Source organism: Myodes glareolus, chromosome 21, assembly GCF_982192425.1.
Source record: "Myodes glareolus chromosome 21, mMyoGla1.1, whole genome shotgun sequence".
NCBI lineage: Eukaryota > Metazoa > Chordata > Mammalia > Rodentia > Cricetidae > Myodes > Myodes glareolus.
The window spans coordinates 12,200,067-12,224,175 of NC_142046.1; the positions used below are offsets into that span (position 1 = coordinate 12,200,067).

Consider the following 24,109-nt stretch of genomic DNA (forward strand, 5'->3'; position numbering starts at 1 on the left):
CTACCATCTGCCAGAACATAGGAAATCCTTCACTGAGGATTGACTACCGTGTTCCCCATCTCTCTGAGAACCACCAGAGTTGCTAGGACCTTTATTAGAGTGTTAAATCCCATGCCCTGAGAAATACCCTCAAATTTACTCACTCACCCAGTCCTACATGCGTTTTTGATGAAGCATCCTTAAAATCTAGTTCTGGGGGTAGCCCTCCGGCATCTGCCAGCACAGACTGGCTATTTCCAGTAATCTTGACATATATTCTCTCCACCTCCTTGGCTAAGTGTAATATCAGCCAGTTAGTGTGAAATTTAACTCGAGTTACTGTCAAAGAAATCAGGATTTCTTTGGCACTGATGTGGATGCTTCTGTGGAGGGGCTGCTGTAGCTCTCCACAGCCCAGAGACACCTCAGTTCCTTAGCAGAATGGAAGATGTTACCTTAGCTACTTATTTTGCTGCAACAAAACACCTAATAAAACAGTTTATTTCCTAAATAAAGGCTTATTTTGGTCCACCGTTTAAGGGTTCAGTCCATCATGGCAGGGAAGGCATGGTGACATGAATAAGGGGCAGCTAGTCACATTACATCCACAGTCAAGGAGAGAGCAATGAATACTCTCTCAGTGTCCTTTCTGTTTCATTTGGTCTGAGCCCCGTCTCATGAGTGGTGTTGCCCACATTTAGGATGGGTCTTCCCATCAGTTAACTCACTCTAGAAAGTCTTTCAAAGACATGCCCAGAGTTCTCTCTGTGATTCGATTCTATATCTGTCAACTTGACATCGAGATTAACCTCCAGAGGCCATTAAGCGTATGTTGCGAAAACTGTGCTTAATGCCCGTGCATGCCCGGAGTTACACAGGTTCATGTAGTGCATAGAATAGTAGCTAAGGCTGACTGAGCTCCTGTTCGGTGCCAGCCCTCTTCTGCATATTCCATTTCCCCCTGTCTGAAGAGGCTGCTAGTTTAAAGATATTCATTCTCCCACCCCTCTGTTTTTTCAAGACAGGGTTTTTCTGTGTAACAGCCTTGGCTGTCCTGGAATTTACTCTGTAGACCAGGCTGGTCTTGAACTCAAGAGATCTACCTGCCTCTGCCTCTTGAGCGCTGGGATAAAAGGCATGCACCACTTCTATCTGACAAGATTTTTTGTTGTTGAGACAGGGTTTTTCTGTGTAGCCCTAGCTGTCCTGGAACTCACTCTGTAGACCAGGCTGGCCTTGAACTCATAGAGATCCTGCGTCAGCCTCCCAACTGCTGGGATTAAAGGTGTGTGCCATCACTGCCCTGCAAAATATTCTTTAAAAATTATTTTTAAAATGCATTTAAAAATTGTGTGTGTGTGTGTGTGTGTGTGTGTGTGTGTGTAATTTTTACATACAAGTGCAGGTTCCTGTGAAAGTAGAGGCCTGAGGTGACACCTTAACCTGGAGTTATAGGTAGTTGTGAGACACCTGATATGAGTGCTTAGAACTGAACTTGGATCCTCTACCGGAGCAGTACACACTATTAATTGCTGAGCCAGCTCTCCAGCCCCCTTAACATTCATCAGCCATAAAGAATCAACATGCAAAAATAGCTGGCATGTGTGCATACATCTAGCTGCTGACACAGTCAGGGCCTGGACACAAGCAGCAGGTCCCTCTAAGCTTTATAATATTTATAAATATTCATAAAAATAATTACAATTGTTTTTATTTTGTGTGTGGTTTGTATGTATGCAGGTGATGCACACTCATGAACTTGCAGAGGCCAGAGGAGGATGTCAAGTGTTCGGCTCTACACTCTCTGTCTTATTCTCTTGAGACAGGGTCTCAAACTGAACCTGGCAGTCAGCAAATCACAGCAAGTCTCCTGCTTTCATTGCCCAGCCCTAAGCAATAGGGCTACAGGTAGGTGTACAACCATGCCCGTCTTCTTATGTGTGTTCTGAGCACTTGAACTTAGGTCTTCTTGCTTGACCACCGAACACTCTTACCTTCAGGGCCATCTCCCCAATCTCTCTCAAGTTTTTGCACTGTTCTCACCCTGCACATCTCGGGATTCAGCATCTTCCAGAACCATCACACCATGCAAATTTTTGCTTTATTTAAGGGAAACAGTTAAGACTATTCTTTGATCATTACTGAGTTCTTAATGCAAAACAGTAGACGTTTGCCTCAGAGATGCCGTATTCCACCACTCCACACTTAGAAGGTTTAATTTTGCTGACTCTATTGTTTTCCCCATCCCTCTTCTTTTGGATAGTGCAATCTAAATCTTTTCATATGCCAATGCTACAGCACCTCGAATTACTAAGGTGTCAAAGCGATGATCTTGTCTACATGTCCAAGAAGCATCCTACCTCCTTTCTCTGGTAGGCATTACAGAATTTTGCTGTGGTTCCCGACTTTCAAGCCTTCACAGCTGCCCCTGGCTTCCACGGTCTTTGTAACTTGCCACCTGTGTCTTTTAGCCAACGACTCAACCTCTGTTCACTGCATATACCTGGCCCAGAGTAAAGGGCCTGGGTGCAGGGAGACAGCTTATAGGCCCACCCCCCAGCTTTGAATCTTGTATGGACTTGAGCAAGACCCTCCTAAGGCCTAACTTTTACTAGCTGTGAAATACATGGATCAGCCCCAAGAGCCTCAAAGTGTGTGACTGGACTGTGATTATCTGAGTCATAAAGAATGGGTGCTAAGGTGGCGATGTCTTGCTCACAAAGCCATTTTTTGTTGTTGAAAACGAGAAACTCTAGGTAGAAATTTAAGTGGGACACTGGGTGAGGCCTGGAAGGATGCGAGCAGAATAAGCGCACCGCTATTTCAAGGCAGGGGGTGGGCGTGGCGGATGATTGAGTCGGAAGAGGGTAGCCGAACATCCCTGCAAACCTGAGCGTCTGGAGGCTGAAGCCCAGGCCGAGGCCGGTGGGGGACCGCTGATGCAGCGGCTGCGCACTGGCTTTACCAGCCGGTTCATTTGCGTGTCTCCGCCCCTGCGGCAAGCTGGTTGGAGGAGCTTGGTACGGTGCTTCACTCTGATTGGCTGAGCCACCTGCCGTTCAGGCCCGGGAGCGGACGGTTCCTACTGCGGCTGGGCACCGGCTGGGCTCCCGCGTCGGCCCCGCGTTTCAAGCTTGCGCCCGGCCTATCCTCAACCCGGCTTGGCCCGGCCCCGGCCTCGGAACGAAGGCACTGCTGCCGCTGGGCCTCTGGCAGGGCCATGAGGAAGCGGCGGCAGCCACTGTGGCTCGCGTCAAGGTGACCAGCCGGGACTGCAGCGGCTAGAGAGGCGGTGAGAGGAGCCGCTGGCTGGACGGGGTGGGGCGGGGCGGGGCGGGGCGGGGCGGGGCGGGGCCCGGGGCTCGAGTAGCTGCAGGTGCGGGGGGCGGGACCCCAGGCCTGAGGGGCCGGGGCGGGGCCTGGGCTCGAGGGCGGGGCCTGGGCTCGAGGGGCGGGGCTGTGGACGGCTCGGGTCCCAGGGGCGCGAATGACAGCATGTGGGGGGTGGTGACGGGAAAAGGCGCAGGTGCGGGAGGCGGGGCCCGCGGCCTAAGGGGGCCGGGGTCGGGGGCCTGGGCTCGGTCGGGGATCTTGGGCGGGCTCAAGGTCCCAGGGGCGGGAACTAGAACCTGTGTGCGGGCTAGAGGCGGAAAAAGGGCTCAGGTGCGGGAGGGTGGGGGGGTCGGCAGTGGGAGGGGGCTGCGAGGAGAGCCGGGAAAAAGCACAGGTGCAGTGGGCGGGGCTGGGGAAAACCCTGTAGGGGCGGGGGGCGGGGCTGAGGATCGTTGGCTGGTCCGGAAGCGGGGCCGCAGGTGAAGAGCTGCGGGAGGGTGAGTGGGATCCACCCCGGAGAAGGGAAACTGCCCTCTCCGTGGTCCCGGCTTTGGCTTCTCTGAGGGCTCTGGAGGCATCCACGGTTGCCTCTCGGAGGGGCGGGACAGGCCTGCCTGTGTCTTTGCGGAGTGGCACTAGAATCGCAGCTCCGCTGGTTAATAGGCCGGCTGCTTCCCTGTGCCACGCCAAGCCCTAAGTGCGGCATGCTATTTTTTTTTTCTTTTTAAACTCCTCTGTTGCTGTTGAAGGGGCATGGCTGGATTGCGGGGTGGTTGGCTTTCATTGGTTGATCGGTTGTTGGAAAATGTATGCTCTTCTAGGTAGTCGTTGGTGCGATGCTGGAAAGGGGTCTGGATTGTTGACTCCGGCAGCAGATGCTCCTGCAGGTCTTCACAGTGCTGCTCTCAAAAAGATCGAAAGGATAGCGTGGTGAGGGTGAAGAGGCGGAACTCGTGCCAAAACTCAGCTTTCTGGCTCTGTGACGCCTGGGAGTTACTTTTGCCTTTTTGAATGTTTTGTTGTTTGCAACATGAGCAACCCGATGCCTAATTGTGACCTTACAAGGGCCAGAAGGGAATTGCTCGACCAAAGGTGACATGAGGCCTCTTTCTTGAGAGTTTGGAATGAGGTTTGTGGTGAGGAACCCCTCCTCCAAACTAGTGGACTTTCAGATCATGGTGCTCCCTGTGAGGCCTTGGAGCTGGCTACTGCGGGAGCCACAGTCAATGAAAAGTGAAGTGTGTTTAGTTGTTGGCTGACCTTTAGACCCCAGGCTCAGGGAGGGCTCTATGCTGATGGATTAGGCATATAACGGAGCCTTATGGAATGCTCCCACTCCCATTCAACTTGATTCTGCCGTGCTCCAGAAGGAAGACTTACAGGACGAAGAGCACCAGGGACCTTTATTAGGTGTTTACCGAGACAGAGAGAAGGGAGAGAGACGATATGGCTCCTGTGCTCCAGAAGTATCCTTTATCTGCATGTGACCTTTGGGTACCCGGTGTTACCTCACTAGCAGTTGGTCAGTCCAACTTGTGGTCCTTTCTGTCGGTGCCATGTGGGCAGACACTTCTTGCCGGCTTACATTTGTCTTCATTTTAGAAGCTCGGGACTTTTGGGGACCAAACAGCACAGTGCTGACCTCCCTTACTACAACTGGTATGGTGATCCAGTGGTAATATGGAGATGTCTCAGGGATAGGCTCTTGTTGGGGGAGCACTTGTGTGGCAGGTGCTAGGACTAGAAGTCGCACGACACCCTGTCTTGGCAGAAGCTATGCAAGTGTCTCTTAGGGGCTGTTCTTCTCATGTCTTATGTGTCAAAATGAAGCCCCAAGCCTGGTGACTAACAATAAGAGCACATATCAGAAAATGAGATGATTCATTTTTCTTTCTCCTTAAAAATGTTTTTATTATATTTATTTTGTGTTTGTGCATGTGAAGGTCAGAGGATACCTTGTGGGAGTCTGTCCTCTGCTTCTACCATGTGGGTCCCAGGTATCAAACTCAGGTGTTCAGGCTTGGTGATAGGCACCATTAATCTCTGAGCCATTTCACAGGCCCCATGATTGGCTTTTCAATTTGTTATTGGGAGTGCTAGCATTCAGAGCTGAGAGAAAACTGCATAATAGAAAACTGTAACCTCTAAAACCAGTGTGGTCTGTCCCCAGTCTCATCCTTCCCACTTGGTAGACAGGCAGGTTGTCTTGGAGCTCCCACTATTCTTCCTGCTGTGTGACCTAGTACCCACTTTTTATCTTCTCAGAGCTTTGTTTTCCTTATTTGTAAAAATTAAGAGCAAGCCTGAATACCTTGTAAATGTGTTGTGAAGGACCAGTAAGCTATCTGAAGGTGCTTCAGTGACTTGGCACCCAGTCTTGGTACCTTTCTCTTCCTGCTCTGTCCCCTCCTGCCTGGCTTCCAACAGCAATTACTCAGAACAGTACGTGGCATGCAAGGAGTTGAGGACCAGGGATTCTGAGGCCTCTGCTTCTTACATAATCTTAAACAAGTCTCCTTCCCTTCCCTTCCCAGAAGGGACTTTTCTTAGCTGGACTGTGTGATCCTTTGGAGTGTTAGCTCTGGCTTCTGATGGCAAGCTGAAAATCTTCACACCTTTCAGAAAAGCAGGAAAGCGGAAACCAGTGACCCGTCATTTAGTTCTTTTAAAAATATCTGTATAGGAGCTGAAGAGGTGCCTCAGTATTTTGGACACTTGGTAGTCTTCCAGAGGACCTGAGTTCAGTTCCCAGAGCCCACATCAGACAGATCACAACTGCCTGTTTCGGAAAATAAAACAGAGCATTATAGCCTCTGTTTGGCGGCTGGTAGGGAGTTACCAAATCTTGAAGGAGCAGATGAAGGATGTTCTCTAGGAAGCTGCTCTGGCTGACTGTCAGCACCGCTTGCAAGTCTGTTGTGCCATTAGCATGGGTTTTGTCTGTTGCACAAGAGTGTCATGGCCAGGTGGGTGGTACACATCTTTAATCCCAGCACTTGTGAGGCAGAGGCAGATAGATCTCTGTGCTTTCAAGGCCCTTCTGGTCTACACAGTGAGTTCCAGGCCCCTCAGGATTACATAAACCTGGTCTTAAAGAAAATAATCTACAAAAGCTATGAAACAGAAAGAGTTAAATTGGGATGAGGGATGGGAGGGCAGAGTAAGGGAAGACAGGGAGGGATAGATAAAGTCTTATGGAAACCTACTATAGAAGCTTCCCTACTTGTGTGTGTATACACATGTATCTACATAATACACATATATAAAAAGTTAAAATAGGGTTACCCTGTAACAGCATACCAGTGTCCCACTTGGTACCTCAGACTAACAAATAAAAGTTCAGTTCCAGGAATTAGTTAACCTCTTTTAGAGTTGTTGGCCAATGAGATTCCTTAGACCTGCAAACACTATAGGCTGTTACCAATGCTATTGGTTACTCTTCAGAACTTGATGTTAAGACCCTGTTGCTGAAGATACCACATACTTGGATCATAGAACATGGAGAAACCAAACTGATAGTCATCTGGAAGCTTCATTCCTACTGGCCAGCTTCCATAGTGCTGGTATACCCTTCTAGCTGTGCATGCCATCAGAGGAGAAAAGTAATCTTCAGTCCTATCCAATTAAGAACCCTGTGAATTCAGTGATTTGCCTGGCAAGACATGATCACTGGCGCACTAGTGGCATGAATGTCGTGGTAGATTCCAATCATTTTCTAATTGGACTTAAGGCTTGCTCCATAAGATGAAACCAATACCTGGAACTGTTATGGGGCCAAGAACCTGTGGCTAGACAGGTCATATGCCCCAGGTAAGAACCTACTAAATGATTTTGCTAAATAGACAGTATTAAACCAACTCCTAATACTTATTGTTATACCTGTAGAGTAAAACATCCCTCAGCCCTCATCAGGGAAGCTGCTTCTTACAGTAGATGGTAGTTAACACAAACTCACAACTGGTTAAGATGCAGAAAATCAGAGACAGTGAAGTACTCAACCCTAGGGGGACCCCTGTATCATATCCCTCCTCCTATGCCTCAAGGATCATTAAAGAGGAAGGGGGTGGAAAGACTGAGGAGTCGCAGGTGGTGGGGTGACGATGAGGGAGCAGTGTCCTCCAGACACAGCAGGGTGGCTGCACACAGGGACTCAGCAGTTGTGCCAGCATGCACAAGACCCATGAAAGTCTAAGCTAGACCAAATTCCAGCATGGAAAGGGGAGGTGGACATGAAGTTCCACTCCTGGCTGCACAGCAGTTGGCAATTGATAGCTACTGGAAGAGGTGAGAATCAGTTTTCTTTAAATGTAGTCATTTGCCATACTCCAGTAGAATGCCACGCTTCTAAGAATGTATGTGCAGCACAAGTTGGACTTGATGAGTTTAAAACAAAAACAAAGAGGAAACAGAATTGAACGGATAAGGAAGGGGTGGATGTGGGAGGAGTTGGGGTGAATGTGATCAAAACACATTATACGAAATTCTCAAAGAACCAGTAAAAAACAAAGGAAAGCAAAACCTTCCTACAGCCCTGCCTCACTGCACACTGAGCTCATGCAGTCTTTGTTCACATAGTCTCTCTTGGTCACAGTCATTGCTTTTAAATACTGTGGTAAAATTTTTATCTCTTAAATTTAAACAAAAATTACAGGGATTATTTTAAGCAAGTAGGGAGCTGAGCTGGGAGGTGTCTGTCTGAGTTTCCAGTCCTCTCCCTGGAGGCAGCTGCTGTGAGCAGGTTTTTTTTTTTGTTGTTGTTGTTGTTTATTCTTTTTTTTTCTATTGTAACAGTTTATACAGATTCCCCTTCCCCACCTTGTGTATTCACTTTCTCATTTGAAAGTGGTTCCAACAGTAGAGAATGTTCCAGCTGGTACATAGAATTCCTCTGATACTGTAAGCACTGGTTTTTCTCCCCCACCCCATGGTGTTTACTCAGCCCTGGCTAGCAGGCATTGTTTAGAAGATTAACAAAAGATGCCCTCCCTTTTTTTCTCTAGGAATGGAATGGCTTTGGTCCAGTGAACAACAGGTTAAAGGGCAGTCCATGTATCTGGATGTGAGACAGAGAACTGAAAGAGAAAGGAAAAGAGATTTGGTCGCTGGCAATTAAGAATTGATTTTCCATTTAGTCCTTGATTTGAAGTCTAGCCCTGGCACTTATTGACTGTATGATAGTGGCAACTTACTTACTGGTCCTGCATCTTGGCTTCCTTGTCTGTAAGATGGGTGCCGGTGGTCAGATTTATCTCAGGGTTTGTGCAGAGGAGAGAACATGATGCTAGCAGACTATGCACAGATAGCTGTAGGCCATGTAGAGGCCTGGAGCGGGTGAGCTTCTGTGACTCACAGCCCAAAGCAGACTCTATTCCTTGCCAGTGGATGCTCACTGGGCAGTTAAGGGTGAGTGTAGACATACAGTTTGTAGGTGTGGTGGTTTGAAAGAAAATGGCCCCCAAAGGGAATGGCACTATTAGATGTGGCCTTGTTGAAGTAGGTGAGGCCTTTTTGTAGGATGTGTGTTACTGTGTGAGTGGGCCTTGAGATCTTTTTGCTCAAGCTTCACTCAGTGTGACGACACTCAGTCTACTTCCTGTTGCCCTCTGATCCAGATGTATTGAGCACCATGTCTGCCTACATGCTGCCATTATTCCCTGCCATGATAATAATGGACTAAACCTCTGAAACTGTAAGCCACCAGCCGCCCCAATTAAATGATTTCCTTATAAGAGTTGATGTGGTCATGGTGTCTTTTCACAGAATAGAAACCCTATCTAAGACAGTAGGCTTCCAGACATGGCGTGTGTGTGTATGTGTTATTGGTTCACTGGATGAACCAGACATGGCATTTAAGATGTCCACAGGCTATGTGAAGAGAGACACTCCAGTGAAGAGAGACACTCCAGTTTCTGGTTACAGAACATAGTGGTGGGCCCAGCAGTAGGTGTGAACAGGTGTGAGCAATGTGGGATTTATAGAAGCAGGGAACAATGACTTCTGGGTGAATTGGGGAGGGGTCTCCCCAGCCTCGATTTTTGCGACAGGGTTTCTCTGTGTATCTTTGGCTGTCCTGAAACTTGCTGTGTAGACCAGGCTGGCCTCAAAGTCACAAAGAATGACCTGCCTCTGCCTCTTGAGTGCTAGGATTAAAGGTGTGCATCGCTTCATTTTTCCAAAACCCTTTGTGAAAAGTTACTCAGTTCTTCTAGACTCCCTTCCTTCTGTGCTTCTTTTACTGTCGTCGTGTGCGAATGTTGATCCAACCATACATTGAGTTATTGTACATGTGGCATTATGTGTGTGTTTCTTCCTGCTCGGAGAAAGTCTGTTTGCTGCTGAGTGCTCAGAGCCCTGCCCAGAGTAGGCTTCTTGGGCAGTGGCATGATAGACCTATGGTTTTTCTGTAAATCAGCCTAGTCTCCGGGCTCTTCCTAAACCTCCAAATCCTTGAGTGCTTATCCAAAGACAGGTATGTGCTGTGACCCCAGCGAGCTATGTGCTGTGACCCCAGCGAGCTATGGGCTTCTGGTGTGGCTACAACATTTGCCCTGTGGAATTTTCAGAGTGGGCAGAGCTGGTGGAAGGATAGGCCAAAGATGGACTGGTCACCTTGCTGATACACACCTCTGTCCTCAAACCGCCAGTGGCTGGACTGGAGGATGGAGGTTCAGTGAGATGCCAGTTTTTTGAGACAGGATCTCTCTGTGTAGCCCTGGCTCTCCTAAAAGCAGCTCTGCAGAGCAGGCTGTCCTTGAACTCACGAAAATCCACTTGCCTCTGCCTCCCGACTCCTGAGTGCTGGGATTAAAGGTATGCATCACTGCCACCTGGCACCTACAGATTTTTTTTCTCATTTTTTCAGATTTTTTTTAAATTGTTTTTATTGTGCTATCCATTTTTTTCTCCCTTCCTTCCCGTCCTCTTCTACCCTCTTTCGTGACTCCCACACTCCCAGTTTACTCAGGAGGTCTTATATGTTCTCCCTTAGGGTCCTCTTTGTTGTCTAGGTTCTCTGTGGTTGTGGATTGTAGGCTGGTTTTTCTTTGCTTTATGTCTAAAAGCCGCTTATGAGTGAGTACATAATATATTTGTCTTTCTGGGTCTGGGTTACCTTACTCATTATGTTTTTTTTTTTCTAGATCCATCTATTAGCCTGCAAATTTCAAGATGTCATTTTTTTTAACCGCTGAGTAGTACTCCAATGTGTAAATGTACCACTTTTTCTTTATCCATTCTTTGGTTGAGGGGCATCTAGGTTGTTTCCAGGTTCTTGCTATTACAAATAATGCTGCTGTGAGCATAGTTGAGCACATGTCTTTGTGGTATGAATGATCATATACCCAAAATGGTATATACCCAAAAGTGGTATTGCTGGGTCTTGAGGTAAATTGTTTCCTAATTTTCTGAGAAATCGCCATACTGATTTCCAAAGTGCCTGTATCAGTTTGCACTCCCGCCAGCAATGGAGGAGTGTTTATTTACCCCACATCCTCTCCAGCATAATCTGTCATCAGTGTTTTTGATCTTGGCCATTCTGACAGTGTGTGGAATCTCAGAGTTGTTTTGATTTGCATTTCTCTGATGGCTTAGGATGTTGAGTATTACCTTAAGTGTCTTTCAGCACTTTGAGATTCCTCTGTTGAGAGTTCTCTGTTTAGGTCTGTACCCCATTTTTTTAATTGGATTATTTGTTCTTTTGAACTCAAAACTTGAGTTCTTTGTATATTTTGGAGATCAGACCTCTGTCTGATGTGGGGTTAGTGAAGATCTTTTCCCATTCTGTAGGCTGTCGTTTTGTCTTGTTGACCATGTCCTTTGCTTTACAGAAGCCTTTCAGTGTCAGGAGGTCCCATTTATTAATTGTTTCTCTCAGTGTCTGTGCTGCTGGGGTTATATTTAGGAAGTGGTCTCCAGTGCCAATGCGTTCAAGTGTATTTCCCACTTTCTCTTCTATAAGGTTTAGTGTGGCTGGCTTTATGTTGAGGTTTTTGATCCATTTGGACTTGAGTTTTGTGCATGGTGATAGATATGGGTCTATTTTCATTCTTCTACATGTTGATATCCAGTTATGCCAGCACCACTTGTTAAATATGCTTTCTTTTTTCCATTTGAGATTTTTTGCTTCTTTGTCAAAAATCAGGTGTTCGAAGATTTATATCCGGGTCTTCAATTCAGTTCCGTTGGTTCTTCTGTCTGTTCTTATGCCAATACCAGGCTGTTTTCAGTACTGTAGCTCTGTAGGAGAGTTTGAAGTCAGGGATTGTGATGCCTCCAGAAGTTCTTTTATTGTACAGGATTGTTTTGGCCATCCTGGGTGTTTTGCTTTTCCATATGAAGTTGAGTACCGTTCTTTCGAGGTTTTTGAAGAATTTTGCTGGGATTTTAATGGGCATTGCATTGAATCTGTCACCTACAGATTTTTAAAAGAGTTATTTATTTTACTTATGTGTATGCTTGCATGAGTTTTTGTGCGCTATGTGTGTGGAGGAGCCCATTGAGTATAGAAGAGTGTGTTAGATCCCCTGAATCTGGAGTTACGGGTGGTTGTGTATCTTTATGGGGGTGCTAGAAACCAAATTGTGGTTCTCTACAAGAGCAGCAAGTGCTCTTAATTGCTGAGCCATTTCTCTGAGTCATGGTAAGTACCCTGCTTGCCCAAGTACTAAAGATTCCCTGAGCTTTGGGGAGAGGTTAGAGGGGAGAGCACTCGGTGGGGATGAGTGTTTCATCTGAACTCACTAGGAGAGCAGAGACCATCCTTCTGCTATGCTTCTGCAGAACTTCTACATTCATTTACTCTTTTGGGGAAGTTTATCTCCTAAGTGTCAGAGAGGCTGACACACCCATGCTTGAGGCACAGAGTCTGCACTTCTGTGGGCGCCTGGCCTCCAGGAAGTGTCTGCACCTCTGTTTTCTCATTTGTGCAGAGCTGTGCTAGTGCCTCCCTCTGTATGGCCCTCATGGGGTTTCCAAGAAATGGCACCAAACAGCACTTGGCAAAGAGCTTGCACAAGAGCAACTCTACATGGGTGCTAAGACAAGGCTCTCTTCATCATGGCTACTGGTTTCTGGGATGCCTTTTGGGGGAATCACATGTGAAAGCTATGTGACTCATTGTTCAAAGAATGTGATGACTCTCAGATGACTGGCAGTGGGACTGCAACAGCCAGAAAGGTGGGCAGACTTTATTCTGCATTGGCGTGGTAGATGCAGGTCTTGATGTCAGAGAGTGGAGAATACTAGAGAGAGATGCAGTTGCTTTTGGCTTGACCTATCCAGGAACTCCCTGGGCCCGGTCCTCCTGCTTCATTGTTGTATGGTCTATATTGTGTCCTTTATATGTAACATACCTTTTCCCCTGTGTGTGTGTATGTGTTTATGTTTGTGTTTGTGTGTGTCTTCCATGTGCAGACTGTGCCCGTGGAAGATAGAATAGTACTGCAAATCCTCTGGAAATGGAGATAGAGGCGGTTGTTAACTATCATATGGGTGCTGGGAACTAAACCCAGGTCCTCTGGAAGAGCAGCCACTTTTAACCACTGAGCCATCTCTCCAGCCCCAGATTTAGATATTTTTTTATTATAAGGTTTGAGTTTAAGGTTAAGACAGTTATTTAACAGTCGGAAAGAAATTTAAATGGTTGGCCTTGACAGTCACAAGGTTCTTGAAATGACTTCATTTGGGAAAGAAGCAGCGATAAAGAGCATCTTTAAGTCCACGATTGTCGAGTCCAGTCATTCTCACCCACTCCTGTGAAACCTGGTAAGTAGGGCCAGGGAGATCTGTTAGTACAGTTTTGAATTAAATATTTATGGAAAACAATAAATTCAGAAGAACTTGTTTTGCTTCTTTGTGCTAATAAAATTTGTTATATGGAATTAGTGACTTTCACTGTTTTAAGACTTTTCCTTCATTCTGTCTTCTTTATAGCTTCTCCCTCCCTCCTCCTTTCCTCTCTCCCTTACTCTCCTTCCTTCCTTCCTCTCTCCCTTACTCTCCTTCCTTCCTTCCTTCCTATCTTCCTTCCTTCCTTCCTTCCTTTGTTCCTTCCTTCCTCTCTCATCCCCCCTCCTTTTCTTCCCTCTCTCCCTCTTTCCTTTCTGGTATTTATTTGTCTCAGAGTGGCTTTGAATTCATTATGTGGCCAAGGGTGCCTTTGAATCTCTGTTACTCCACCCCCACTTCCCAAGTGCTAGGATTACAGGTGTGATCATTCCTGGCTTAAGCCGTTCTTTCCTGGCACCATATCTGTGACTCTTCAAGTCCAGTAACATTTGTAGTTTGCCCCCTCCTGGTCTTCCACAATGCTGTGGTGTCATGGAATGACACTGTGTGACCACTGACAGTCTCTCCTCCAGTAGGTAGAATTCTAGGCTGGGGTAGTCAGAAGGATCTGAGAATGCCATTCCCATTGCCTAAACCCTTCTGTGTGTCTAATTCCTTAAAGAAAGAAGACCAAGTCGTTTAGCCAGGCCTGCAGACAAACTCTTTAAATAAGTGGCTGGGTCCCTGGTACAGGATCTACAGTGCCAGGGATTAGCTGTTTTGCTCACCAGTGGATATCTGATGGTTAGTTAAATGTATGAAGAATGAACTGATAAAGAAAATGGACTGATTTAAGTCCATAAAACAAGAAGGTGTTGGCTCAGAGGTCCCCTCCATCCTGTAATATTGGAGCACTTTACAGAGCTCAGAATATCTCAGTGACAGTTACCTCCACTTCATGTTGATTGGGCAGGGAAGGCAAGATAGATGTGGTGCACCTAAGATAATGGGAGCTCAAGAGGGGTTGATTACCTAACGTGTGGCTATGAGAGAGTTGGTTTGAGAGAGTTGGGTTTTTTTGTTTTTTGTTTTTGTTTTTGTTTTTTTTTTTGCTCTGTAGGTGCCTCTTCACACCCCAGACATCCTAAAGTATGATCTGATGCTCACCTAGTGGAGTCATGGTGAGGTGAGGAAATGGAAGTGCATTGGATAAAAACACCTATTATAGTTTTGCTTGATTTTATGTATTTTAAATTTCCTGTCATTGGATTTAGGGAGTTAAGTTCAAGTTGAAATGTTAGGACTTTGTAGTAAATAGTGAGATAGTGATCACTGGTGTGTGTGCTTGGTGCCTGATGACCAGAGTTAGGATTTGGTTCTGTGGAGAAGGGTTTCAATTAGAAGTTATTTGCTGATTGGTGTGTGGCCTCCTTGCTGACTTGCTAGTTTTTTTTTTTTTTAATGTAACTTATCTTTGGCACCTTTGCACTTAGCACCCCGCAGCCTTTGTGCTTAATGGGTGGAGTGTCAGTCTGGAGGTTCATGCTTCTGCCCTTCCCAGATGAGGGCAAAGACTTTACTGCTCAGTTGCCCTGGTTTCTCAGCCATGGGAGCACATCCATTGGCTGTAACAATCTTGCAGCAGTTGCTAACTGTTGTCCATGGTTGCTAATAAACCATGCCAGTGATTAAGGGTTTACCTCAGATGACAGCCTCTGAAGCAGGGTGTTTTGTTGAGTCGTCACTGTGAGTGCAAGGGAGCAGGACTGAGCCCTGACTGAGTGTGAGGCTCTGCTGTCTCTCTGGTGATGGTGGCTGACAAAGAAGAAAGTGTCTCTGTTCTTCGACTTCCATCGTGATTCTGGGCTGGTGGTTGTGGGGGAGCTTCTTAGGCTTGGGAAGGCCTTGGAACCCAGTTTTATTAGCATACCCAGTGGTGCTCCTGGAATAGGGAGGAGCAGCCTGAATTTTGGGAAAATCACCAGTGTGGAGACAGAATTTGCCTTGAGGAGTTCCCTGGTGTATGTGCATCCTTCCTAAGAAGGGAAGCTCAGGATTGAGGGAGTGTGAAGGAGCTGGAAGTGTCAGACCATACCTGCAGCCAAAGATAGAGGGAAGCCTTGCTCCTCGTTCTTCCTGTACTGCCCATATGTCTATCTCTCTGTCTACTTGTGCAGTCCATGTTGGGGCTAGGGAGTTGACACTGTGCTGGCTGTGGAGCAGTAGGAACCAGCCCTGTCCCCTCTGTCTTGTACAAATATTAGGTGACTAAGTACAAAACAGTAATAAATCAGCAGCCCAGTGTGGTGACATTATGTCTGTCATCCAACACTTAAGAGTTGGAGGCATAGCCAGGCCATGGTAGCACACCCCTTTAATTGCAGCACTCAGGAGGCAGAAGCAGGCAGATCTCTGTGAGTTCAAGTACAGCCTAGTCTTCGGAGCAAATTGCAGGACATATTACACAGAGAAACCCTGTCTTGAAAAACCAAAAAAAAAAAAACCCAAAAAACCAAAAACCCAAAAAGTTGGAGGCCAGAGAATGCCAGTATGGTCAGTGTTAAGAACAAAGGAAAGATAAATGCTGGTCCTAGGAAATGGCATTGCTTGAACTGAGCTAGAAATCTCTGCATCCTAGCTGTTGGCTTTGACCTCAGGACTGTCAGTTAATCTCTTTCTGGGCTGTTGTCTGACTGCTTCCTCATTTCTTGAGGGAATGGTAGGATACCTTGATTCGCTAGTGGTTTTTAGTCATGTTGTGCACATCTGTGGAGCATGCAGCAGGGCTCTACACTGTGTCACTCCCTTGGGGACTGTGGTCTTAATGGGCAGGAGACAGTTAATGAGAAGAGGGTAGTGTTGGGAGAGGCCACATTTGGAATGGAAGCTCCTGAGATCACACAAGTTTCAGGTCTCAGAGAAAGGCCTCGGATTTCTGAGTGCAGGTCTTGGGTAGGAGGTGCATTTGGGCAGCTACACAGAAGTAGGGGTGAGCTGGTGTGGTGGTCAGGCCAGTGTGTGTTGAGTGTGTGGTTGAGTGAGAAACTGGGAGGAAGTGCTGGTGGATGGGGGCTTCAAAGAGAGGCTTAGCAGATAGTGAGCATGCATTTAGACCTTGTCCTGGGATTAATGGTTCCAGGCCCTGTCACTGCTGACACTGGCATACTGTGAAGGATGATGGCAAGAAGAAGGTAGACACCAGGAGATGATGGATGCTGTTACCAGAGTCCAGATGCCAGGTCCTCGTCTTGGCCATGGGTGGCTGTTTGTATGAAGCCAAAGTGGTCGACCCTTGCATGGTGATGTAGTAAGAAAGGAGGGTGATGTCAGAGGTAGTTGGTTTTGCTTGATGATGTAATAGGGAAGGAGGGTGATGTCAGAGGTAGTTGGTTTTTGCTTGATGATGTAATAGGGAAGGAGGGTGATGTCAGAGGTAGTTGGTTTTTGCTTGATGATGTAATAGAGAAGGAGGGTGATGTTGCTCTTTTGCTTTGTTGACAGGAGATGGTGGGTGATTCCAGTCACTGAGAAATGGAGTTTGAAAGGAATATTAGGTGGGGAGGAAGAAGGTAGTGAACTGGAGTTTGGCAATTTTGAGTCTGGTGAGTCATGGTGCAACTTGGTTGGACTGTTCATTGATGTTTGATGCACCAATGGTACTAGAAGAGACTTTTTGCTGAACATGTTTGTTGTTGGGAACATCATCAGCTGGCAGTGCCAGGGAGAAGGAAGCTGACACTCTTCACTGGGGCTTCCAAATGCCTCCTGGATAGGTCATTCTTAAGTTATGGCCTCTGGGGTTTGCTGTAGGGGGTGAGGGATTGCTCAGGAGGGCTGTGTGGTAAGTAAGCAAAGGATGCTGGATGCACTGCTGGGAGTGCCAGTATGGGGACTCTGGGGCACAGTAGAAGGGCCCGGGGGAGGGGCAAGTGAAGGTATAAGTCACAAACAATCCCACACCAGTTTGGAATTATGATTAATAGAATGGTTATTTATTTAAAGGGGAAAAACTTACAGATCACCATCCCAGACAACAGCCCTCTGCGATCAGGAAAGGAGTCTAGTAGCCTGAAGCGGAGCTGGAAGCAAGAAAGCCAGCATACGGCTGCTGCTGTTTTTTTTAAAGCAAACGAGACCACACCCAAGTGGGCTGGTATCTTAAAGTCTATTGGCTGAAGGAGTGGGAACTCCGCAGTAGGCAAGAGGAAGCATGGTCAACTAAGAAGGAAGACTATGGTGCAGGCACCTGTCCCTGCTTCCTTCCATCAGGGTCTTTCTCCTGCCCCTGAACTGGGCTCTTTTGTGTTGGCAACATCACAAAGATGATGAAAAGAGAGTCTCCTTCTCTCATGCTGTGGTGTTCATCAGTCAGTTATGTCCTGACTTCCAAAGAATTTACCTTTATTTTCCCTGAGTGAAGACTAAGAGAAGGTTGTCTCAGACAACCTCAAGAAATTATTGAAACCTTCTGTTGCTGACCCTATGGGAAGAAATCTCGGGCCCCAGAGCAGGAAGAGTGTCATCCCCCCAATCTGCCCAACATTCTGGGGTTCAAGAAGGATTTGCAGTTCTAGTGGAAGGGTGTGCATCTTGATCTAGGATAGGCTGCTCACCAGAACTGTTGGAAGAGGACCTGAGAAGGGATTTAAGGAATTCCGATGGACTAATGTGGCTTGAGGTGTCACAGAGTGCACAAGGTCTACCCAGCCTGCTGTGGGCTAGAGACTATTGAACTGGTCAAATTAGAGGTTTCAATAGGCTTGAGACCCTGACTGAAACCAGTTGACAGGAGTAGCTGATGTGCCAGTGGGAAGCTGGTCTGTGACCAGGAACCCGAGAGCTGGGTGGAGCTGAGGCACTGACCCATGTACTGGAAGCTGCAGGTAGAGTAGTGACAGGGCAGGCACATGTGAGGGAGACAGCTGCCTAAGGAAGAGGAAAAGTGGCTATGTTGATTGAGCTGAGAAGGAAACAGTGGCTGGCATGTGAGGCAGGGGATCAGGAACACGTGCACCAGGCAGTCCTTGAGAGACAAGGCAGAGGGTGGTTCAAACCTGGGGTCAGTCTGAGCTGAGCTCAAATCCTTTGTCCAAATACCCAATCCCAATGATTTATTTATATTTATTTATTTATTTATTTATTTATGTTTTTCGAGACAGTATTCTTTGTAGCTTTGGAACTTATCCTGGAACTAGCTCTTGTAGACCAGGCTAGCCTTGAACTCAGAGATCCACTTGCCTCTGCCTTCTGAGTGCTGGAATTAAAGGTGTGTGCCACCACTGCCTGGCGATTTTAATTTTTTAATTAACATTTATTATTATCATTATTATTATTATTGTGTGTGCAAGTATATGGTGTGTGTGTGTGTGTGTGTGTGTGTATACATGGTTTACCAGTATACAGGTGGAGGAGGACAACTTTGGGAGTCAGTTTTCTATGGTGTGTGTGTGTGTGTGTGTGTGTGTGTGTGTACATGGTACACAGGTGGAGGAGGACAGCTTAGTCTTGTTTTCTTCTTCCATGTGGAATCTGGGGATCAAGCTCGGAGTTATGTAGCAAGTGTGCACTTTTACCTGCCTAGCCATCTCACCAATCCTTATTTCATATTTATCAATGGTTTTAATGTGTAGCCCAACTTGACCATGAATTTGTGATTGATCTTTCTGTTCCTGCAGCCCAGGTGCTTGGATAAACTGGCTACCAGCTGTTTGTTCATCTTCAGTGTCTGCGATAGCAGTACCCGCCTTAGACAGTCATTGTATGTATGTTATATGGACAAGATGCCTAGTGAGGTGTCTGTTACAGGGTAATTCTTCAGTAAATGATGGTGATGGTGTTCCCATCACCTGAACACCTTTTCAGATAGCTCCACTGGATCAAACTAACTAGTGGGACACAGGTGTGAAATCAGTGTCATCAAGTTCAGTTGTGTAAACATGAACACAAGAGAAGGAAAACCGGATTCACAGGCACAGACAGTGTTGAGTGTAGTCGGGGAGCATGGTGGTTAATATTAACTAAGGTAGGAAGTCACACAAGACCCCCAAACCTTGGTGGTGGGTCTACAATGGCTGTGAAGGAGAGGGGAAGACATTTCCATCCCCCCTGGGGAATGAGGACAAGATGTTTCCGTGACCCCTTGCCCCCTCAGTGTCTGAGCTGGCACACATGGTGGGTGGGATTAGGATTACTCCCTACCTTTACCCCAAAACTTCATTTTTATAACTGTGCTTGTTACAGAGTAACCTTTGCCAATGGGTAGTGAATGAATAGATTAAATAGATTAAAATCAATCAGTTTCTGGTTCTTCCCAGAGCGTTTAAACAGCAATGACAACATATATTCTAAATGTTGATAAAGATATAGCATGACTATAGGATATTTTATAAAACATGATAAAATGGTGCTGTTCATTTGGGCAAATGAGTTGGTTAAAATGTGAATTTCTTCCTTTGGTACTAGGTACCGAATCCAGAACCTATTGCTAGGCAAGCACACCACTGATGGAAATTTCCACCTCCAGTATGTTAATTTTTTTAAAGCAGTGAAATCACCTTCATTTGTACAGATTCTTGTTTCTTTCAATGTGTTTGGCTGATAGGTGTAAACATTGTGTGAGACTTTGTTGATGGAGAATAGAGATCATTGAATTGGTTACCTTTTCTCATCGCTGTAACAAAATGCCTGAGTGGGGGCACCTAAGGAAGGAGGGGTTTGAACTGGCTCACAGTGAAAAGGATATAGTCCACCGTGGCTGGAAGTCATGACCTTGTCTGCCACCTGGAAGCAGAGAGGTGAATTTTGGTTCATGTTTATTCAGCCCCAGACTGCAGAACATGGATAGTGCTGCCCACATTTAGAGTCTTTCCTTGTTACTTAAACCTCTCCGCAAATGTCCTCAGAGACTTCTGAGTGGGATTCTAAATCCAGTCAAGTGGGTAATGAAGGCTGAGCATCATATGACTGTAGCTATTGTGAGGCACTTTCTCATTTAACTGTTATTCTTTGGATTGGGCCACAAGTGTTAGAAATGCAAGAGAAGCTAGGCAGTGGTGGTGCACGTCTCTAATCCCAGCACTCAGGAGGCAGAGGCATTTGTATCTCTAATTTGAGGCCAGCCTGGTCTACAGAGTGAGTTCCAGGACAACCAAGGCTATAAAGAGAGACCCTGTCTCAAAAAATAAAGCAAAAACAACAACAACAAAGAAATGCAAGAGAATAAAGACATAATAAGATACAAATTTATTCTTCATGTGTGAAAAGTTAGGAGGTTATTGGCTCAAAGTAGGTAAGGAGCATGCTGGGTCAGAGACCTAAGTACTTTCTAAGTCTGAGGCTATCTCATGGCCTAAGATTAAGATGGTTGCTGGATCTCCAGTATTTCCATCTGCATTCCAACCTTAGACATTTGAGGCCAACGTGAGCTACAGTGTGAGACCCTATCTCAAAATAAGCAATCCAGAAAACAAAAAATGGACAGATAGAAAAGGTAGGAAAACTAACCCCAGAGAGATGCACAAAGATGCCCGTAAGGAAGTTTGCCCATGAAACTGGAGCAGGAATCCTATCATCTGTGTTGCTCTCTTGGGGAAGTCAGAGATGCCCTGAGAGATAAGACAACAGGCTGAGAAGAGAAGGGACTTACTGACTGAAGGTTGCTAGACTAGAAAGTACATCACACGTCAGCGTCAGAAGTCAGAAGTTGCTGAGCATCCTGGGACAGGAGGAAGAAAACTGAGGGGAGGCTTGGACAAGACGGATCAGTGTGTGTCCTCCAGAGTGCCTAAGCTGGAGGTCAGGATGGGGCATTAGAAAGAATCCTCAATTATAAAACCAGAAAAAGACCTGAGTCTGCAGATTGTAAGGGATGACTGTGAACCAGACAAAATAGCAAAAATGAACCCGTAATATCTAGGTGAAATTTTAATTTCAAAGACAGACACAATTTACAGCCTTGCCAAAGAACCCTTCAGAGGAAAAATACCCTGTACCCTGTCAACAGAATTCATGCACAGTGGAGCTGCCTAGGCCCAGTGGAGCAGTGCCCAATGAGTGTTCGCTATCCAGCCGAGTTTCGGTTCACATCTGATTGTAACAGGGACCACTTCAGATATTCCAGTATCCACCTTTTATGTGTAGCTTTTGCTCCACCCACACTAACACTGCTCCTGGGGGAATATCTGATAGAAGGCATGCTCAGCGATTGGGAGGTGCGTCAGACCCCAAGTCACAGGCACTGGCACAACAACAACAAGGCCGTTCCAGGCCTCAGCCACTTGTCAATAATCATGACTGTGATTGTAAAATAGAACATGAAATAGTTATTGAAAGAAGATGACACATCATGTGATAAATTTAAGGCAGGAGCAGGACCCAGTTCTAAGCAAAGCCCCTGCATGAGAATGCTCTTCCGAGAGCTGAGCTGAAGTTTGGCAGCGCTTTCCAGCCATCTAGTGTGTCTGGGTATGTGCCTTCTGTTTCATGTCGTGCTGAACAGGTATGCCACCTACCCAAGCTGCTCTCAGGGAAGTTCTCTGGGGTGCTGTCCTGTGGGGCAGTTTCATGGGCACCTTTGTTCCAGTGCATCATCTTCGGAAAACACAACGATGATATTCAGACAGTTGAATCCTGAGCTACCTGTGACCCAGCCATTCCACTCTGAAGTGTATACCCAGGAGACAGGTGTTCTTAGCTGCACTGTAATAGAACCGAAGACACCCCAAATTCCTGTCAACTGATGAATGGATGGAAGAATGTCCAGGGTGTGGGCCCCTTGAGCTGCATACAGCAGATTGTTACACTAACACTGCTTTGTGCTGTAGTGTGGGTGGATGTGAAACATTCATGGTAAAAGGAGGGCAGTTACTGCATGAATCCATTTGTGTGATGTGTCCAGAAGAGGCAGAGCAGTAGACACAAAAGGTGGGTCAGTGACTGGAGGGCTGGCGAGGGGCTAACTAGTGTGTGGGTGGGGGGTTTTGGAGGATGGTGATGAGAGTGTTCTGTAAATGGCAAGCAGTGATGACCAAGGCCCTCACGGACTATGCTGAGAACCACTGAACTCCAGAGTTTAAAGAGTGAGTTTGAGGTCCCATAAATTCTGTTTTAAAATCTTTATTTATTAAATATTAGTTGTGGAAAAAGTAAGAAACCAACAGGATCATCACTATCTTGCTCTCAGCTCTTGGGGTGTATTAGTCTCCACTTTCTTCTGTGTATCCCTCTTGCATTTGAATTGACCTGTGTGTCCTTTCCTACAGTGCTTTAGTGTCCTCTGTTCAGGGTTTTATGAAGATAGGCAACCATATCACACTTGTCTCGTACTCACCTCAGGTCTGTAAATTTGAGAGGCACTGTCACTGTTCCCTTCTCTACAGTGACTGGCACGCTTATCCTGTGAACACCTCTTCACCGGAATAGCTAATAGGAAGGAGAAATGATGGCAAGACCATGGAGCAGGCAAATTTCCATCCATGCCTGTGGGAGTGTAAGCTGGCTTAGCCACCTTGAAAACCAGCATTGTCGCTAAAGCTCCACCCCCCACTTGAGACTTGGCTCCACCAAGCCAGCTTTGAGACTGACACAGGGAATGACAGGCAGGTGTGTCCCAGAAGCCTTGCTCCGCAATGTTTTCAGCATCACTGACTCTAATTGTCCAAATGGGAAGCAAGGCCAGACTTTGTCAGTGACAGGAGGACAGACATCCTATTAGGATCCTGGTAGAATGGTGGTTCCCTGACGACACGCAGAGTCAGAAGGGGCAGCTGGAAAATCTGGGTGAATTACAACGTCCATTCCCACATAGACACTGGTCAGTGCCCCGTAGACAGATTAGGAGTACACAAGGTGAATCCATGCTAACAGAAACCACAGTGCTGGGTGCCTCTTAGAGCTGGGTCATGATCTTCACACAGCTGCTGGTTATAAGTGAGAATTCCTTGAGGTCTATCCTTAGTATTATGTATGCTTGCGCTTCTGTGAACAAGTTTATACAAACATTAAGAAAATTGCTTTCGCCAGGCAGTGGTGACACATGTCTTTAATCCAAGCACTTGGAAGGCAGAGGCAGGTCGATCTCAGTGAGTTCAAGGCCAGTCTGGTCTACAGAGTGAGTTCTAGAACAGCCGGGACTGTTACACAGAGAAACCCTGTCTTTAAAAAAAAAAAACAAAAAACAAAAAAAAAAAAAGAAAAGGAAAAAGAGAAAAGAAAATTGCTTTCATTATTTAAGTACTTTAGAAGTAAATAAAGTACAGTTATTTTAACATACTCATATCTTTATCTCTATAATCTTATATTTGTATTCATTTTACAATATATGTAGATGCTTTAAAATGTATATACCTCAGAGTATATGTTTAATTTAAAAATATATTTACTTATGATAGAAGTGCTTTAAAAAAATATAAACTGACCATAGTGAATGTTGAGAAAGTTAGATGAGTTGAGACTAGAGTCATAACAGAAGGGGCACCCTGTGTGGCAGCCTGGCTGTGAGAAGGGGCCACCAGGCAAGTGGGTGTATGAAGGGTTCTGTGGTGTTTCGTCAGGGTGGGTGTCCTTAGTATACAAGCATGCGTGATTATGGGATAGGAGAGGGTGGTGGGAAGCAGGAGAGAGGTTAGCAGCTGGTCTTCTGGTTTGCACAGAGCAGTCAGTGAGCTGAGGCCACAGAGGCCAAGGGACTGGGAGAGAAGGGGAATGCCAAGGCTAGAGAAAGTGCTTAGACCTGGGGCTGTGAACCCTACCAGAGCTGACCTAAGGCAGAGGGGCTTTATGACTCTAGCCTAGTCATGAGGAGGTGCTGAGGCTGTGGGGTCCAGTGCTACCTCAGAAGGTTAGGTGAGAGTTGCTGGGAGAGGGAATGAGGAGGCCATGGTAGCTGGTCGAGAAGCAGGCTGGGGTCCAAGGATTGTGCTGCTCTGCTCTTGTAGACAAGATAGAGAGAGGTGTCACCAGGAGAGCAGAGTGGAGAGTGTGCAAGGGGCTGGATGCCTGAGCGCTCAGGACCCTAGGCCCTGGGTGGGTCCTG

At 46.4% G+C, this 24,109-nt stretch overlaps 1 protein-coding gene across 8 annotated transcripts in view; it reads left to right on the forward strand.

The window, feature by feature from the left end:
• The first annotated feature begins 3,048 nt into the window (after positions 1-3,048).
• Positions 3,049-24,109, forward strand: part of Ralgps1 (Ral GEF with PH domain and SH3 binding motif 1) — a 230,102-nt gene continuing 209,041 nt past the window's right edge. For 4 of the 8 annotated variants that reach the window (XM_085681335.2, XM_085681340.2, XM_085681341.2 and 1 more), the window contains exon 1: positions 3,049-3,271. The gene's annotated coding sequence lies outside the window, so the exon portion shown is untranslated. Of the gene's footprint in view, positions 3,272-3,752; positions 3,810-4,639; positions 4,779-12,972; positions 13,075-24,109 lie in introns of those variants that run through there. The other 4 variants (XM_087899712.1, XM_087899714.1, XM_087899711.1 and 1 more) reach the window with 4 other exon arrangements.